Here is a 14,856-nt window from a genome sequence, read left to right as displayed (position 1 = left end):
AGCCGGGCGAGGTGACGGGCGCCTGTAGTCCCAGCTACTCGGGAGGCTGAGGCAGGAGAATGGCGTGAACCCGGGAGGCGAGCTGAGATCCGGCCACTGCACTCCAGCCCCGGCGACAGAGTGAGACTCCGTCTCAAAAAAAAAAAAAAAAAAAAAAAAAAACTAGCCGGGCGACGAGGCGGGCGCCTGTAGTCCCAGCTACTTGGGAGGCTGAGGCAGGAGAATGGCGTAAACCCAGGAGGCGGGGCTTGCAGTGAGCTGAGATCCGGCCACTGCACTCCAGCCTGGGCGACAGAGCGAGACTCCATCTCAAAAAAAAAAAAAAAGAAACAGATTTAGATTCAGGCCAATTTAAGAGCATGTCTAAGGTTTGTTTCTGTTGAGGTCTCCCTCTGCTTAGCTCTGTCTCTGTATACCTCTGTATGTGTCTATGTCTCTCTTGGAGTGTCTCCACATATGTTTTTCTCTATCCCAACATCTGCAACTGTCATACTTTCCTGCTCATTTATTCCCAAAATGATTCATATTTATACATGAAGTTCAGTGGCGCAAGCACAGCTCACCACAGCCTTGAACTCCCGGGCTCAGGTGATCCTCCTGCTTCAGCCTCCCAAGTAGGTGGGACCACAGGCATGAGCCACCACACCTGGCTAATTTAAAATAGTTTTGGCAGAGATGGGGTCTCCCTATGTTGCCCAGGCTGGTCTCAAACTCCTGAAATGAAGCAGTCCTCCTGCCTCAGCCTCCCAAAGTGCTGGGATTACAGGCCTGAGCCACCATGCCCAGGTGTGTTTTGTTTTTTTTTTAATTTGAAAGAAAAATTAAAAATCTCACCTCAAGTTAAAAAAAAATCTAAAGATGTTGCAAGATTGTTTATGTGTAAGAATGAATGAGGGCTATTCCTCATCTCTAATTAGAACAGAATATAGGAATTGGCTTTATTTTGTAGTGATAATAATTGATTTGATAAAAAAGAAACAACTCAAAGACAGCTCATGGACACCGGAATGAGAATTTTAAAAGGCCATCTTCCCTCAAAGATTAAAAGAAAAAAAAAAAAAAAAGAAATAGAATACCTAACCTTGTACACAATGGTTTAGAGCAGATTTATTTAAAAGGCAGGAAGGTAGTCTGATGTCCCTTCCAGTGAAAGCAGATAGGCAGAAAAGGAACCTAAGCCTAGGATATGAAGAACAAACAACATCTTCCAAGTTGCCTCAGAAGGTCAACCTCAGTTTGAAAATGTATCACTGAATGTGTTTTTTGTTTGTTTTTTGGTTTTTGTTTTGTTTTATTCTTTCGAGACAGAGTGAGCCCGTGCCTTTGGGAGGCCAAGGTGGGTGCATTATTTGAGGTCAGGAGATCAAGACCGGCCTGGCCAACATGCTGAAACCCTGTCTCTGCTAAAAAAAAAAAATACAAAAATTAGCCAGGCATGGTGGTGCATGCCTGTGGTCCCAGCTACTCTGGAGGCCGAGGCAGGAGAATTGCTTGAACCCAGCAGGCGGACGTTGCAGTGAGATGATTGCAAATGTCAGTTAAAAGCTAACTAAGGAGTAAAATGTGCTTAGGAAGAAGAAACTAAGAAAATCAATTTACAGTGTGGGGTTAATTAATGTGCCTCTACAGGTAGATGTGTAGGGAGGGAGGTACAGCAGGAAATCTGTGTTCATCATTACTCTGGATGATTAAATATATGCGTTTGCATAGCTAATTGAGAAGATATATGATATGTCTGCTAATAAAAGTACAACTACAGCTCTTCAGATCATACTGATCAGAAATCAGTAGAAAGTACCAAATAAAGACTTCTATCTATAGGAGATTTATGGCATTGAGCCAAATGGCCAACTGGAAGCCCCTGGTGCTCATCTCTCACAATGACAACCAGAACAATGAATAAACAACTACATTTTAACAAAAATAAGTGAGAGAGAGTGCCACAGTGCATCAGAGAAGTAACAGAAACCCCAGTGAGCAGAGAAATTCAGGATGGCCAAAGAGAATGGAAGGAAATCCTGAGCCTCTACTGTCCTGTCTCCTAACTGGGACTAGCTGGGAACCAGGAAGAACTTCTCCTTATGGTGAGGAGGTAAGAGGACTCCATAAATCCCCATCAGCACCTTGGATATCTACAAACCTCATCACTGGGGTCCCCTGCAGTCCTCACAGGCACTCAGCCCAGCTGGGGGACCTGCCTGGAGTCCACATAGCTGTGCTCCCCAAGAGAAGGAGCGAACACCGTGCTGTGCCCCACAACCCACGTGGCTACTGTGTTATACCACCTTGGAACTGAAACTACAGCTGGAGTGTGTCTTGCTCCAGGGGTGCATAGCCACAGCTCCCTTTCATCCCTGAGCTAAGCTGCCACTTAACCACCCTATCCCAGTGACCTGATAGCCCCAAGCTGAGCTGCAAGTAGCTGTTACAGCCTTCCCATAGGGCCAAGCAGAAGTGGAGTCACTCCACCTACCCCTACCCCTGCCCTTTCAGGCCAGAGCTGAGGTGGCACCCTGCCTCCCTGCAACAGTACCTAAGCCGTTCAGAGTAGTCACTCTTCCCCTACGCTTAAGTTGAAGCAGCACCCTGCATCCCAAGAAATGATGCCTCGGCTACCACTCAGAGAGGCCATGCACCCTAGGACTTAACACTGATGCAGTGTCCTGAAACTGAGGGAAATGGCCCTGGGCCACCCAGAACAGTCATGCCTCCCAGTCCTGAAGCAACACAGCCCCTGGGGAATTGGTGCCTTGGCCAAGCTGAGCAGCTGTGATCACAGGGCTGAGCTGAAGTAGTACCCCACGTCCCAGGGAAAGAGAGCAGTGGTTGAGCTGAGACACCCTGCCCTACAGGCCAAAAGACTCCAGTACCCTGTGCTTCCTTGGGGCTGGACTAGCTCCCTCAAGTCTGAACTGCTGAGATACCCCTCTTCTTGGGAAGTGAAGATATCACTTGCTGTTCCCTGCTCCCAAGGCCCAAACGACAGATGTGCTCCACCATTCTGGGATACTTGCTGCCACTGCACCTGGCCTCTCACTCTGGGACACTGCTGAGTCCCACCATCCCATGGTCTAGAGGAGGGGTATCCAATCTTTTGGCTTCCCTGGGCCACAATGGAAGAAAAATTGTCTTGGACCACACGTAAAATATACTAACACTAACGATAGGAGACGATAGCTGACAGACTTAAAAAAAAAAAACTCAATGTTTTAAGAAAGTTTATGAATTTGTGTTGGGCCACATACAAAGTCATCTGGACCACATGTGGCCACACACCATAGGCTGGACAAGCTTAGTTTAGAGTCACTACTACACAGTCACCTTATGGGACCTGAGTCGCCACTGAGCCCTATTGGCTCAAGTTCCCAGATTGCAGGGATCTCCTGCCCCCCAGGCCCAAACCTCCAGAGCACCCTTGTTCTTCTTGAGTCTGGCCAGTGGTGTGCCCTGCACCCAGTGGAAGAACCATCACCACAACCCTGCCTGAGCTGCAAGGGATGACTCGGAGTTACTGATTCTGGTCGTGTGGGCAACCTACATCCAACCCTGTCACAGACAGCAAATCTACACCCCAAGACCCAAGTGCCACAATGGATTTGTGAGACTCTGAGCCCTACAGCTGCTCTGAGCACCTACACCTCAAACCCAGCGCTGACGCAGCTGCTTGTAGACCATGTCATACCTGACACCAAGAGGAATCCCTTCAACTCTCCCCATCGACTTGAATATAATAATAGAAGAAGACTTCAACACCCCACTCTCAGCATTGGACAAATTATCAAGACAGAAAATTAACAAAGAAACATTGGATTTAAACTGCTCTTTAGATCAAATGAACCTAACAGACATTTACAAAACATTTCATCCAACAGCTGCACAATACATATTCTTTTTATCAGCACATGGGATACTCTCCAGGATAAACCCCATATCAGGCCACAAAACAAGTCTTAAAAGTTTTTAAATAATTAAAATTATGTCAAGTAACTTTTCTGACCACAATGGAATAAAAATAGAAATCAATAAGAAGAACTTTACAAATATGGAAATTAAACAACATATTCCTGAATGACCAATGGGTCAATGAAGAAGTTAAGAAGGAATTAGCCAGGCATGGTGGCTCATGTTTATAATCCCATCTGTTTGGAAGGCTGAGGCAGGAGGATTGCTTGAGCCCAGGAGTTCAAGACAAGCCTGAGTAACATAGCAAGACTATATCTACAAAATATATATTTTTTAAATTAGCCAGGCATAGTGGCAGTCTCCTATAGTCCTTGCTACTCAGGAGGCTGGGACAGGAGGATTGCTTGAGCTGAGGTGTTCAAGGCTGCAATGAGCTACGACTGCATTCCAGCCTGGGGAACAGAGCAAGATCCTGTTTCTAAAAATATGAAATAAAAAAGGAAAAAATTTGTAAATGTTTTGAAACAAATGAAAATAGAAACAACATACTAAAGCCTATGGAAAACAACAAAAGCAGTATTAAGAAGAACATTTATGGCAATAAACACCTACATCAAAAAAGTTTAAAGGTTTCAAATAAATAATGTAACAATGTATCTCAAGAAACTAGAAAAGCAAGAACAACCCAAACCCAAAATTAGAAGGAAAGAAATACTAAAGATCAGAGCAGAAAGAAACAAAATTGGGACTAAAAACAAATACAACTAAAAAAAAAAAAAAAAAAACCAGTGAAATAAACAGTTGGTTTTTTGAAAAGATAAACAAAAACTGACAAACCACTAGCTAGACTAACCAAGAAAAAAGAGAAAAACCCCAAATAAAATCAGAAACAAAAAAGGAGACATTACAATTGACACCACAAAAATACAAAGGATCACTAGAAACTATTACAAACAACTATGTGCCAAGTTAGAAAACCTGGCAAAAACGGATAAATTCCTGGACTATACAACCTATCAAGATTAAACGAAGAATAAATAGGAAGTCTAAATATACCAACAAGTAACGAGTGAATCTATAATAAAAAGTCTACCATCAAGGAAGAGCCCAGGAACTAATGGCTTTTCTGTGGAATTCTACCAAACATTTAAAGAAGGACTAATACCAATTTTTCTCAAACTCTTCCAGACAATTGAAGAGGAAGAAATTCTTCCAAACTCATTCCATGAGCCCAGTATTGATATCTAAACCAGACAAGGACGGACACACACACGCGCACGCACACACACACCCCATAGGCCAATATTCCTGATGAACATAGATACAAAAATGCACAACAAAATAATAGCAAACTGAATCCAGCAGCACATTAAAAACATCATTCATCATATATAATCAAGCGAGATTTATCCCACGGATACAAGGATAGTTTAACATATGCAAATCAATAAACATGATATATCACATTAATATAACAGAGGGCAAAACCCATATGATCATCTCAATAGACACAGAAAAAGCATTTGATAAAATTCAACATACCTTCATGAAAAAAACTTTCAAGAAGCTAAGTATAGAAAGAATATATATCAACACAATAAAGACCATATATAACAGACTCACAATCAACATCATGCCAAATGAGGAAAAGTTGAAATCCTTTCCTCCAAGCTCTGCAACAACACAACAGTGTCCACTTTCCCCACTTTCATTCGACACAGTACAGGAATTACTAGCCAGAGCAATTAGGCAACAGAAGGAAATAAAGGGCATCCAAACTGGAAAGGAGGAAGTCAAATTTTCTGTTTGCAGATAACATGATGTTATATATAGAAAACCCTAAAAAGCTGTACCAGAAAAACTCTTAGAACTGATAAATTCAGTAAAGTTGCAGTGTACAAAATCAACATACAAAAATAAATAGCATTTCTATACACCAGCAACAAAGTAGCAGAAAAAGAAGTCAAAGTAATCCCATTTACAATAGCTACCAAAGAATAATAATAAAAGGCCTAGGCATAAAAGGAACCAAGGAGGTGAAAGATTTCTAGAAGAAAAACTATACAACACCAATGAAAGAAATGTAAGAGGATGAAAAAAAAGAAAGAAAAGATATTCCATGTTCATGCCTTGGAAGAATTAATATTGTGAAAATGGCTATACTACCAAAAACTATCTACAGATTCAATACAATCCCTACCAAAATACTAATGACATTCTTCACAAAAATAGGAAAAAAAAAATCCTAAAATTCACACAGAACCACAGAAGACTCCAAATAACCAAAGCAATCCTGAGCAGAGCAAAACTAAACAAAACAAAACTAAAAACCAAAAACACCAAAACTGGAGGCCTTACACTACCAGGCTTCAAAATATACTACAAAGCTATAGTAAGGTACTGGCATAAAACCAGAGCTACAGACCAATGGAGTACAATAGAGAATCCAGAAATAAATCCACATATTTATAGCCAACAGATTTTCAACAAAGATATCAAGAACATTCATTGAGGAAGGGTCAGTCTTTTCAATAAGTGGTACTGGAAAACTGGGTATCCAGTTGCAGAAAAATAAAAATAGACCCCTATCTCTCACTATATTAAAAAAAAAATCAACTAAATATGGATTCAAGGCTTGAATATAAGACCTGAAACTATGAAACTACTAGAAGAAAACATAGGGGAAAACCAGGTGCAGTGGCTTGTTCCTGTAATCCCAGCACTTTGGGAGGCTGAGATGGGAGGATCACTTGAGCTCAGGAGTTTGAGACTAGACTGGGAAACAGAGAGAGATCCCCATCTCTACAAAAATAAACATAAAAAACTAGCCAGGTATAATGGTACACACCTGTAGTCCCAGCTACTCAGAAGGCTGAAGTGGAAGGATTGTTTGAGCCTAAGAGGTCAAGGCTGCAGGGAGTCGTGGTCATATCACTGCACTCCAGCCTGGGTGATGGAGCTGGATCCTGTTCCAAAAGAAAGAAAGAAAGAAAAGAAAAGAAAAAAAGAGAAAGAAAAAATCGTAGGGAAAACACTTCCAGACATTGGTCTGGGAAAAGATTTTATGGAAAGGATCTCAAAAGTACAGTCAACAAAAGCAAAAATAGACAAAGACAAACTAAAAAGCAAAAACTGACAAATATCAAACTAGAAAGCTTCTGCATAGCAAAAGGTAAAAATGAACAGAATAAAAAGACAACCTGCAGAACAAGAGAAAAATATTTGCCAACTATTTATCTGACACAAGACTAATATCCAGCATAAAAATCTCAAACAACTCAATGGCAAAAAACCTCATAATCTGATTTTAAAATAGGCGAATGAGCTCAATAAGTATCTCAAAAGAAGACATACAAACGGCCAAGAGGTATATGAAAAAATGCTCAACATCACTAAATTTTCAACATCAGAGAAACAAAAATCAAAACCACAATGAGGTATCATGTCACTCCAATTAGAACAGCTATTATCAAAGAGATAAAAAATAAATGCTGGCAAGGATGTGAAGAAGGGGGAACTCATACACTCTTGGTGGGAATATGAATTAGTATAGCCATTATGGAAAACTGTACAGAGGTTCCTCAAAAAACGAAAGACAGAACTACCACACAATCCAGCAATCTCACTACTGGGTATATATTCAAAAGAAAGGAAATTAGTATGTCAAAGAGGTATCTGCATCCCCATGTTTATTCCAGCACTATTCACAATACCCTAATATGGACTCAACCTAAGTGTCAGTCAACAGATGAATGGATAAAGAAAATGTGGTATATATACCCAATGGAACACGATTTAGCCACAAAAAGGAACAAATCTCTGTCATTCATGACAACATGGATGAGCTAGGAGGACATTATCTTAAGTGAAATAAGCCAGATACAAAGACAAACACAGTATGCTCTCACTCATAGTGGAGGCTAAAAAAGTTGACCTCATAGAAGTGGAGGATAGAACAGTGGTTAGTAGTGGTGGGGAAGGGTAGAGGGGAGAGTGGGATAGCCTAAGGTTGGTTAATGGACACAAAAGTACAGCTAGATGGGAGGAATCAATTCTGCTGCTCTACAGCACTATAGGGTGGGTATAAGGAAAAACAGTTTATTATATATTTTTGAATAGCTAAAAGCAGATTTTGAACATTCCAAATACAAAGAAATAATATGTGTTTGAGGTAACAGATATGCTAATTACCCTAACTTGATCATCACACATTGTATAGGCATGTATGAAAATATCACACTGTACTCCATAAATATGTACAATTATGTGTCAATTAAAAATAAGGAAATAAAAGCTACCAAAAGGGAATAATGTAGGGAGAAAACAGCAAAAAGACAAACCACATGATGGGAAAAATTTTTTGCAAATCATATACCTAATAAAGGACTTGTATCCAGAACATACAACTAACTTTTACAACTCAATCATAAAAAGATAAATAATTTTTGTGGCCGGGCGCGGTGGCTCAAGCCTGTAATCCCAGCACTTTGGGAGGCCTAGACGGGCAGATCACGAGGTCAAGAGATCGAGACCATCCTGGCTAACACGGTGAAACTCGGTCTCTACTAAAATACAAAAAACTAGCCGGGCGAGGTGGCGGACGCCTGTAGTTCCAGCTACTCAGGAGGCTGAGGCAGGAGAATGGCGTGAACCCGGGAGGCAGAGCTTGCAGTGAGCTGAGATCCGGCCACTGCACTCCAGCCTGGGCGACACAGTGAGACTCCATCTCAAAAGAAAAAAAAAAAAAAAGATAAATAATTTTTAAAATGGGTAAAGGATTGAAAAAGACATTTCTTCAATGAAAATACACAAATGGGCAAAATGCACATGAAAAGATGGTGATCATCATCAATCATTAGGGAAATGCAAATCAAAATAATGAGATATGACTCCATACCTACTATGATGGCTATAGTTAAAAAAAAAAAAAAAGATGAATAATAACAAGTGTTGGCAAGGATCTACAGAAAGCAAAACCCTCACATATTGCTGATGGAAAATAGAAATTAGTAGAAGAATGAATAAGTAACAGAATATCTGTTTGATGGAGCTTATCTAGCCACCAGAATTCATGCTTATGAAGAGTTTGACACAAGAGAGGAACATAGTGAATTATCTCCACTGCAAGTTGCAAGGAGAGATGCCTGTGATGGGGCTATGTGCTGTAGATGGGGAGCTAAAAATTTCACCCCAAAGTGGGTTGGGAGGGGTTGGTCATATAAGGGGAGCAATGCTTGCTTTGATAGTACTGAATCCAGAGGTGATGATGGAGGCATTGATTCCTGGACTTTGCTTTTCTTTAAGAGATCTTCAATTTTGCTCTACCAATAGTCAGTCTCTGTACCCCATCCCCTGCTAGGCTCAAAGCACCTGGGGGTGGCTTAGGTGGGGATTTAGCCCCTTCCATAATCTATATCAATTCCCTCTTTAACCATCCCAAATACACATAATATTTAAATAAATCTTGCAAATACAGCTTTTTGAAAAAGAAATGTGTCTATGATGTGTAAATACAAATATATTTATTTACATGCAGGAAAGAAAAAGTAATACATATTTTTTACCTATCACAAGGTTCATGGCTGAGACAAAATACAGATTAACAAGAAAAAAAAATCTCACAAATTTACTTAATACAAGTTTTATATGACATGGGAGCCTTCAGGAATGAAGGCCAAGAGAAACAGGGAAAAAGTGTATCTTTTTATGCTTCGGTTTGATGAAGAGTAGATAGTCATGTAGAATTAGGATTAGAAAAAGGAACCTGATCTAATGGTGATAAATGGAGGGAAACTTAGCAAGGTCTGCTTGTTCAGATACTTCTCTGTGTCTTTATTTCCTTCCTCTGGATATAGGGAGGACCCCTTTGGAATGAAGGTCTTATGACCTACTTTAGAGGAAAGTCAGAATTATTTTATGCCCTGCTTTAGGGGAGAATGGCAGGAGAAGATTGAGAGTCTTTCTTGCTTCTACTGTTTTCTCAAATGCCAAGGTGCTGTATTTTGGGGTAGTGTGCTCTGAACCCTGTCTTACATATTACATATAAATACAAATCAGCAAATATAAATACAAAGCCTGGAAAAAGAATTAAATAGACATTTGACAGAAGAAGATGTACAAAGAGCCAATATGCACAAGGTGATCAATGTCTGTAAATTATCAGGGAAATGGAAGGTTAAAACACAGTAAGAGTCCATTACACACTCACTAGAATGACTGAGATCAAGTGTTGGTGAGTAACACAGGAAACCGAGTCCTCATGCACTGCTGGTGAGCATGTAAGCCACTTGAGCAAACTTTGGTAGTCATAAAATTAAACATATTTACCCTATGATCTAGCAATTTTACTTCTAGGTAATTGCCACAGAGAAATGAAAATGTATGTCCATACAAAGACTTGTACAAAAATGTTCATAGCAGCTTGAATCACAATAGTCAAAACACAAAACAACCCCAATGTTCTTCAACAGGTAAATATGTAAACCAAATTGCTGTAGCCGAATGCCACAGAATACTACTATCAATAAAAAAGAATGAATTACTGATACACGTAGCAACATGAATGAATTACAAAACCATTGTGTTAAGCAAAAGAAGACACACACACAAGCATACATGCTTTGTTTATATCAAGTTCTAGAACAGAACTTGATATAAACAAATGATAGACAAAAGTAATGAAAGAAATGAAAAAGTGGTTGTGGATGGCAAAAGGGAATTTACTGGAAGTTAGAAATATTCTGTGCCATGCTTAGGGTGGTGGTTACATGTGATGCAGTTCAGAACATGCTACCCCAGAATGAGGAACCTTGGCATATTAAATATTTTAAGTTGAAGAAATTTGAGAAACAGCATGTATAGGAAGGTCTCTCAGATCTTTCCCTACCGTACTCCACTGAAGCAGGTCATAAAACCTAGGAAGGATTTTCTGACCATCCCCTGAAACGGGTCATAAGACTCTCAAGGAGAAGTACCGTCTCAATACCCAAAGGAAGGGAGCATCCTTATCTCTGAAGACACAAGCACACTGACGGAATCTGAACACACAGGCTTGCTAAGTTCTCCCGTGTTTATTTCCCCTGGATCATACCATCTTTGCTCTATTATTTTTCTCCATGACGGTTCACTCTTCTTCAAACCTATCACAAAATACTCAAGCTAATTTATTTCTTTGGGTCTTTATTCCCCTATGAAGGGTCCATGTCACATAAAACTTACATTAAACAAATTTGCATGCTTTCCTTTTGTTAATCTGTCTTTTGTTGTAGGGCCTCAGCCACGAACCTAAAATGGATAGAAGAAAAGGTATTTTTTTCTCCCCGGCACGTGAGTATATGCAATTCTCAACATTCATCAAGCTGAACATTTAAGATCTGTGTATTATATTGTCAATTATACCTCAATTTAAAAAAATAGTGGGAAAGGAAAGTGAGAAACTGGGCAAACTAGTTATTTGACATTGACTAAACAACTAGGTAACTGGTTTTTATCCTGCATCCAATTATTGGGGATCTTGAAGATAAACACTCCAGAAATTTTCATCATAATTAAGATATAGCCTAAGCTGCTGTAACAGACAGATGAAAAATACAGTGACTAAAACAAGAGAGGAATTTGTCTCTCATGAAAGTCAAGAGGTAGGTGGGCATTCAGTGACTTTGCTTCACGAGACTATATGGAATCCATCATTTCTTCTTTTTTTTGAGACAGAGTCTCACTCAGTCGCCGGGGCTGGAGTGCAGTGGCGCCATCTCAGCTCACTGCAAGCTCCGCCCCCCGGGTTCACGCCATTCTCCTGCCTCAGCCTCCAGAGTAGCTGGGACTACAGGCGCCCGCCACCACGCCCAGCTAATTTTTTTTGTATTTTTTTAGTAGAAACGGGGTTTCACCAAGTGTTGGCCAGGATGGTCTCGACCTCCTGACCTCGTGATCCGCCGGCCTCGACCTCCCAAAGTGCTGGGATTACAGGCGTGAGCCACCGTGCCCAGCCCATCATTCCTTCTTATTACTCGTCATCCCCTAAGGTTTCACTCTCATCTGTATAGTCAAAGACCCTAAGAGAAAAAAGAGAGAAAGGAAAGGCAAGCAAATTACTCTTAAGGATACAACCCCCAACCAAATTACATAAATCTCTTATTAAATTCCAGTGATAAGAACTTAGGCACATGGACAGACATAGAAAGTATCAACTCTATATGGATGACATTGTTGTTTAGTTAAAATTCTTTGAGGAGTTCCGCTGTGAATATAGTGAAGGAGTACCCTAATAGGTTGATCCTCTTGCATTTATCAACCATAAAGGACAAAATACAAAAACATCTACCTGAAAGCTCTGGAGAAGGAACAAAAGAGTCTTGAAAATTCATCAAAATTTGAAAAAGGAACATGATGTTTTCCATTTTTAGGGCTTGTATCCCGAGGGCAGGCCACAGTCAGCATCTTATGGAACAGCTAAAAATCTGATAGCAAACCCACTATTTTTCTGGCTCAATGCAGCAGAGGAGAGTTCAGACAAACCACAATTGCTAAAAAGGGAGCAAGGCAACATAGAAAGAAGAAAGCCAAAGAAAAGAGGCCTAACTCTTGTTTTTAACTCTGCCCAAATTTCTGACTGAACTGTGAACTATGCATTTTCAGGGCAGACTGCAAGAAGACAATCTAAAAATATAATAATTGTACTGAGATTTGAGCTGTTCACCAAAAGCTAGAGCTTGAAATTGTATTTCAACCACATTAATTGCCTATTAAAACAAAAATATCAACACTCTTTGAAGACAGATACAACAGAATACAGAGTTTCCAGGATACAATAGTCACATTGTCCAGGTTACAATCCAGAATTACTTGACATATAAGGAAGCAGGAATATGTGATCCAATCTCAAACGAAACGACAATCAGCAAAGACCAACCCCTGGGTTGACCCAGAGGCTAGAATTAGCACAAAAAAGATCTTAAGGCAGCAACTCTAACTATGCTCAGTGAGGTAAAGGAAAATGCTCATAATAAAGGCTCATAGTGAATTAAAAGAGAGTACATCTCAGAAGACAAAGATCATGAAAAGAAAATTTATAAGCCTGAAACATATAATATCTGAAATGAAAAAGACACTGAATGTATCTAAGGCAAAATAGAGATGATGAAATGGTCAATGAACTTGAAATAGATCAATAGAAATTCAGTTTGAATAACAGAAAAAATGAAGAATTTTAATAAATTACAAAGAACCAGGAGTCTGTAATTGTAATCTCTAGACTATGAATTTTAAAATACAAAAAGTTATAACTAAAAGGTCAGTTAATAAGTTAAAACAAAATTTTGGCCGGGCACAGTGGCTCACGCCTGTAATCCCAGCACTCTGGGAGGCCGAGGCGGACAGATCACTTGAGGTCAGGAGTTGGAGACCACCCTAGCCAACATGGTGAAACTCTGTCTCTACTAAAAAAAATACAAAAATTAGCTGATCATGGTTACATGCCTGTAATCTCAGCTACTCTGGAGGCTGAGGCAAGAGAATCATTTGAACCTGGGAGGCAGAGGTTGCAGTGAACTGAGATTACACCACTGCACTCCAGCCTGGGTGACAGAGACTCTATCTCAAAAAAAAAAAAAAAAAAAATTTTAAAAAATACTACAAAGAGAGCAGGGAGCAGGAAAGGAAGAACAGAGAAACAAAGAACAAAGGAGACAAACAGAAAGCATTGACACTTTAACCCTAAACTCAACATTATCAGTAATTACATTACATTTTAGTGAGCTAAACATTCCAATTTAAAGGTGGTAATTCTCCAAATAAATTATAAAGCCAAGACCCAACTTCGCTTTCAAGATACACTTAAATATTTAGAAAGTAATATATTAAAGGTAATTAGATGAAAAATGACATGCAATCAGTAACCATAAAACTGAAGTGGCTATATTAATATCAGATAAAATAGATACAAGACTAAAAGTTTTACCACAGATAAAGAGGGCAATTTCATAGTGATAAAAGTGTCAATTCATCAAAAAATATAATACATATCTATTTAAAAAGCTTCAAAATGCATAACACAATTGAAAAAATTAAAGAGAGAATATAAATCTATGATCTTAATATCTCTTCCTAATCAGTTAATAGGATAAATACCGAATGCATGTGGGGATTACTACCTAGATGGCAGGTTGATGGGTTCAGCAAACCACCATGGCACACGTTTACCTATGTAATAAACCTGCACGTTCTGCACACATATCTTGGAACTTAAAGGAAGATTTTTAAAAAATAGTTAAAACTAGGCCAAAAAGTCTCAGTAAGCACATAGATGATTGGAACAAAGTCAATTATCTTGAACTAACTGTTATTTTAGAACATTAAACCTAATAAGTGAAGAATACAATTTTTTTTCAATTACACATGATATATGCACCAAGATAGACCATATACATGTCCATAAAACAAGTCTCAATAAAATTAAAAGGATTAAAACCATACAGATTATGTTCCCTGACACTGAAATTAGAAGTAACAGTAAGATATATAGGAAAATCCCAAATATTTGGAAATTAAAATGCTTTCATACTGCACCCAAACCAAAGAGGAGATCATAAGAAAAATTAGAAAATATTTTAAACTGAGTAACAATGAAATACATCAAGAATTGTGGGATATATTGAAGGAAGTGAATAGAGGGAAATTAATAGTATATATATATATATAATGATTCTATTTGCAAATACAATCTATGGTAGAAAATGTTTATATTAGAAAAGAAGAATAGACTAAAATCAATAGCTAAGGTTCTACTTTAAAAGCTCTAGCTGGAGAACAAAGCTGGAGGCATCACGCTACCTGACTTCAAACTATACTACAAGGCTACAGTAACCACAACAGCATGGTACTGATACCAAAACAGAGATATAGACCAATGGAACAGAACAGAGTCCTCAGAAATAATACCACACATCTACAGCC

Source organism: Trachypithecus francoisi, unplaced genomic scaffold (assembly GCF_009764315.1).
Source record: "Trachypithecus francoisi isolate TF-2019V2 unplaced genomic scaffold, Tfra_2.0 Lachesis_group1, whole genome shotgun sequence".
NCBI classification, from domain to species: domain Eukaryota; kingdom Metazoa; phylum Chordata; class Mammalia; order Primates; family Cercopithecidae; genus Trachypithecus; species Trachypithecus francoisi.
Note: the sequence above shows the minus strand (reverse complement) of the source record.